The following is a 5,972-nucleotide window of genomic DNA, read 5'->3' on the forward strand; positions in this document are numbered from 1 at the left end:
ATTACAAACGTTCATTTAAGTTGTGCAACTAACTTTTTTGAAAAACGTTGCGCAATATTAACGAAGGTTTATAGAGGATTATTCATGAGCACTGGGAGCCCATAACCCCAGTCATGAGTTCATAATTTTGTCAAATTGCAAAACTTCCATTAAATATTTTTCAGAAGAGTACTGATTAAAAGTTTGAAATAAGTATAAATATATATCCTATGTATTCCAAGGCATAACTGTCCAGATAAAAATCCAAGTGCATGAGTTATTTTTCCTTTAATTTATTTTATGCAACGTCCGTGCAATTATGTGGAGAGGTGGAATTTTAACACTGAATTTTGAAATTTTTGTATTTCTCTCCATTATTCAAAGCTTAAATCTCTCCGATGAAAACGGTGCGTTTATTAAGTAAGAGTTTTGAACTGTTTGAATATCATTTTCACTTTTGATGGACACAAGCAATTAGTGTTTTTACTTAACTTAGCCGTCGTGAAGCAGTATCGGCAGTATCTAAAAAAAGGTCCAAATAGTTACTAGTAAACAAAAAAGAAAACAATCAGTTTAATAGATAAAGTACTGTTAAAGTGATTTTACTGACGAAAATTGCTCTCTAATTTCATTGTTTTTTTTTCTGTTTAGTGATAACTATTTGGCAGTAATTGTTACATACTGTTTCACGGGTTTAGTAAAATCATTCCGAAAGTAATAATCCTATTGCATTTGTAAATCACGTGATGAACTTTCTGGTTCGCCAGCCTAGTAAATATAACCTTAATTAATCCCTTATAGGTCTTTTAAACATAACAGTAGCAGAGAAGAGCGCACGAACGGAGCCCCATAGCTAAGAAAATTGGTGATCTTTTCATCGTATCCGAGAAATTTTGTTGCTCACGTGACCGTACCACAGACAACCAATGTAAAATGTCACACTTTCTATCCGGAGTTGGAACCTGCAACAGGGAGCCCAGCTCCCTTCGCTCGCTCTTTTCCGCTAATAATGTGTAAAGGACCTGTTAGGGATTAATTAAGGTTATATTTACTGGGCTGGCCGGGTGACCTTGGTAAAAGAAATGTCCTTTAATCGAATATACTGTTGGAAGATGACCAAAAAATTATCAGATACAAGCCGTGTCATGCACACTTTTCATGAATATGGGAAAAAAACACCAGTGTTTAAGAGGTTTCTTTATTCAAATCTTTGTGAAATTTTTAAGCATTAAGCCAGCCACAGTAATAGCAATAGCAGTGCGATTATGTTTTTAACGTCCCTTTTACTATCTTCAACTGTTTTGGTTATATGAAAACGTTAGGTGAAATATTCTTTCCTGTTACTGCTGCTATTTTGCATGACTTTTTTTATCCTTTTTTTATATTTTCCTGCTTGGGCCGATATCGATGTACGCTATGTTAACTTCACCCTGCACATTTTCGCAAAAAATGACCATAGCTTATTTCAGCACCTCACATATACATTGTTGTTTTTTTAAAGACGTTTTTCTTTGTAGTCAAAACGCTAAGAACCTTGTGAAACTGTAAGAAAGACTATTAAGCCAGTAAAGGCGAATTGCATGCATTATAGTCCGAGTTTTCACATTTGCATGCTTGTTTTATTTTGTTTTCTTCTCAACTGGAACAGTATTAATTCTAAAAGGTTTAAAAGAAAAGTCTTGCATTAGATGTTTTCCTTAACTAAATATTTGTACTGCTTTTTTTTTTTTTGATTTGTTCATTTCTAACATGGTCATATTTATTTCTGTCGTCTGGCTCATTGTGTATGCTCAACACGGAAAACGAATTTTAGTTGGCGCCAACTAACCTCAAATCATGATAGAAACACATCCTAGTTTGGAAACCAAAATTTAACATCTTTTTATCTTGAGGTTGGTTTCGTTTTACAAAATAACAGGAAGACCATGGGAAACTATTACATTTTCGAGCTGTTTTTCCAAGCCGGATTAGTGAAGATTTCGTGACCTTGCATTGATGCATATAAAAACAAAAACGGTACACAGGTGCAGTACATCTTAAGGTCATGGTTCGTTCGAATTAGTAGTGAGATACAGCACGCGTAAAAAAGAGTGTATATTGGTTCGTTTGATTAATTTTCCAGTTGTCCTAAAGTTGTAGATGGTAATTTTTTGCAAACGTTTTTTCCTACACGGTGGAGTTGAAATAGGCGGAAAATTAAGATCCCCATCCCACCTCTTAAAAATCAAGGCTAGGAAAACATTTCCAAAAGTGGAAATGCTCTGAACTGGTACCCCTTTCTTACTAGTTTGGAATGCTACATCCCTTTTAGTTGCCGTAAATTCACTGTCTTTTAAATATGAATCAATCGCTAAACCAGGAATTACTTTTCCACTTCACAGCCATAAACGCCTTCTGCCCTTTAGGGCCGCCTTTTAAATACTGAAATAACAGATTTCCTCACCCTCATTGAAATCCCTACCCTGTTATAACCTTAAACCCTTTAATTTCGAGTGGAGCCTCCCCATATAGGCGCCCATTTTAGGAAGTACCCAGTATATATGTTCACCCCATTTCGGGTTTCAGATCATCCTCACCGCAGTCCCTGTTTTCTTGACCATTTCAATCAATTCTAACACACCCGTCTACCGAGCATCATGATTGACTCATGTAGACAAGGCTCCAATCCACTGATTACTATAATTCTAAATAATTTCAAATATTTCTAACTTTCAATAAGGAGTCTGTAGGAACTTGCTTTGTGAATTTAAAGTTGGCAAAAATCCCGCTTGGCTAAACGTCTTTAAAAACAATAAAACTAAATTCCTAAGGCTACACTTATCAACAAAAAGCAAGTACAATTGTTTCAATAATTACCGTTTTTGCTCTGAATTCGGAGATCGACTTAACTGATCCTCTGACAGGAGAAGACTTATGGTAGCTACTCAATCTAATACGACAAACTACTTATCTTTTTCAGACAACTGTTCTTCAAAAGACAATAAATGCCATATATAACCAGAATACGTGTACGTGACCGTTAGAGACATTCGATATTGGACTTCCCATCTTGATATGATGATGCACTGCTTGAAACGGAAACTCTTCTATCCGAGGTGGGCACATAGAGGTGCTTAAACTTCGGTCTTTATTGTTATTTTTGCCTGATAAACGGAAGAATTAAGTCCAACGCAAAACAATAATACGTTTCTGGGAAACTGCCTACCTACCCTAGCCTGTGCAAACAGAGAGCCTGTTCACAGGCTAACCTACCCTAGCCTGCGAGCAAGCTCTCCTATTTGGGCGAGTGAAACGAGTCTCGCGAGAACGTGCGAGCGAGCGGCGAAGCCGCGAGGGGCAGAGGAAAGGAGAGAAGCGAGGCTCGCTTCGCTAGCCCAAGTAGGAGAGCTTGCTCGCAGGCTACCTACCCCTGCACTAAGCAAACATTTTACCCTAAGTAAGAAGTAAGTGTTGATGTTGGCTTAGGGAGGGGTAGGTAGGCAGTTTTCCAGTGAAACGTATGATGACCCCAATTGTCTATAAAAAAAACTGATTTCCTCTACAACGTATACGGTCAAAAATCTAATTGTCCTTTCAGCAACCGACGTTGAAAATACGCTGAGTGACGAAAGCTGAGGCTTAGAGGTTTTAAGGTGACCCGATGGGTTTATTCAGAAGCATATATCATGGTTGTATGCCTCTGGTTTATTTCAGGGACAACACCTCCCAAGTTTGAGTACAACAAAGATTTGGAAAAATGACTGACCACAGCTGTATTAGATAAAGATGAAGGTTTGTTATTACTTATTTTACTTGCAGCCCTATTTCTCGGCACTCAGGGGCGGATCTAGGGGGGAGGGTGCAGGGGGTGCGCACCCCCCCCCCCTTGAGATGACCTGGGGTTTTCTAATACAACTGGTATCTGCCAAAAAAAAATACGTGGTTTATTGGTGTTGAAGTAGAGCAAGAGACGAGTGCACCCCCTCCTAAAAAAAATCCTGGATCTGCCCCTGGCACTAGCAATGAAACAATGGATTCATTTTGAATTTCCGAAACTGAAATTCATGGTAGCTGGCTCGAACCTAGCCTAGCCTGTTCCAGGCTCTCAGATAGTAGCGAAGACGCGAAAGTGAAAGGCAAGCGAAAAGTTGGCGGAGCAAGAAAAAGGAAAAAGGAAGGGATACCCGCCCTTCCTCTCTTCAGTTTCCACCCGTGTATTTTTTTTCTTTTTTTCATCTTCGCGCTTTCTCAATTCAGCGGACCCGACTATCTCGGAGCCTGGAACAGGCTAGCTCAAGCCCTGAGTAATAAAATTTTTAGGAGTTACCCTAAACAGGTTCTTATATAAATGTTAGTTAACAGAATTTTAGGCTAATTAGGTTCTTAAAATGGGTTCTTAATCCTGGAGAAAAAACAATTAAAATACAGCTGCAAACAAGTTGGTATCGTATGCATCAATGTCTTCTTTTTAACCTGGAACTTGATAGAGAAACTACATCAATTACTTTTATATTATCATTATTATTATTACTAGCTTTAATGCATAATGGTGTGCTGATCTACATATTGCTTAGTATGCTTTGTAGGTCTACATATCTTGCACTCATTTTTCTTTAAAAAACATTTTTACAACAATGGCAATCTGCTTTTTTTGCTTCAAATATGATTCTTGCAATGCAGCTGTAATGTACTAGTATGATTTTAGAAAATAAGAACCTGTTTTAAATTTCTTAGGCTAAATAGGATCTTGTTTATAGGGGGTATAAATGACCAATTTTAGGCTAACAGGTTCTTAATTTTTAGGTTCTTAGCCGAGTTGCGGGCTTTACTGTATCCTCTGGGTACATTGTTCAGTCGAAAAGACCGATCGCAAAAGGTGAAGTCAAGATATTAAAGATTTTGTTTCAAAGAGTATCAGGACGGCACATCGGCCTTCTTAGCTATGCATTAGCCTAGGACCAGGCTTCGCATTGGGGAAAAAAAGGAAAAAACATTGGCGAGCGAAGCGAGCCGAGAGGTAGTCTGGGGAGGGGAAAGGGTGGCAGCGAAAGGGTGGCGCCCTTTCCCCCTGCCCAGGCCACCACTGAGCTCGCTTCGCTCCTTCTCCAAAAAAATATTTTTCGGCCCTTTGGGCCTCAGTTTGGTCTAAAAATAAGGGGCGGTGGGGGGGGGGGGGGGGATCCGCCACTGGTAAATGATAAACAATTAACCTGGCCATATGAAATCCGACGAAGGACTTTTTTGAAAGTCTAACTAATAGAGGTTTCTTTCCAGTAGGTATGTTAGCGTGCGTGCATGGAGGTGTTCGGTGCGCCTATGGCATTCGTTTATAGGTTAGCTTGTTTACGTTCGAAAGACAATACAAGCAAACTACGTGAATGCGACGCCAACGACTTCGTAAATGCTAAAAACCAAGGGCCCGTTTCTCGAAAGTCCCGGTAGCCTTTCCGGCCCGAAAAGCTGGCTTATGTTTGTCGTCTGTTCGTTCAAGATCAAAGTTTCAATAAATTTGAAAATGAAACAATGAAACTATCAATAAACGTAGGAAAATTCGACAGGTTTTGAATCTAAATTTTGTCTTCCGGTCCGTAAAGTTATCGGGCCTTTTCAGAAACGAGCCCCAGATCGGAAATCACTATAAGGTAATTGCACTCAATGAAGTTTCGTTTCAAAATGTTTCTATTTTTTTTCTGGTTTAACCGTTGACTTGAGTACGGAATTGCAAGCCTTCTTAGTTTGTTCTCAGAGTTCTTTAAAGTAATTTCTGTAAAACCCTAAAAAGGACATTGCTAGCTAAATTTAAAAAGTTGAAAACTGGTACAAGCTACCTAATAGAAAATGTTGTTCCATTTTCATCTTCGCTAAACTAACATTACCTTAATGAGGTGCAGAGTTTGTAATTAAAATTTATTTGGACGAAGCTTAACGGATACTGTAATTGTAGAATTATTATAATAATTTTAACTTCACCTAGCCTCCCACGCAGGCGTTTTTAGGGGCACGAGAGGCCATGG

The sequence above is a fragment of the Porites lutea genome, chromosome 12, assembly GCF_958299795.1.
Source record: "Porites lutea chromosome 12, jaPorLute2.1, whole genome shotgun sequence".
Taxonomy (NCBI): Eukaryota; Metazoa; Cnidaria; class Anthozoa; order Scleractinia; family Poritidae; genus Porites; species Porites lutea.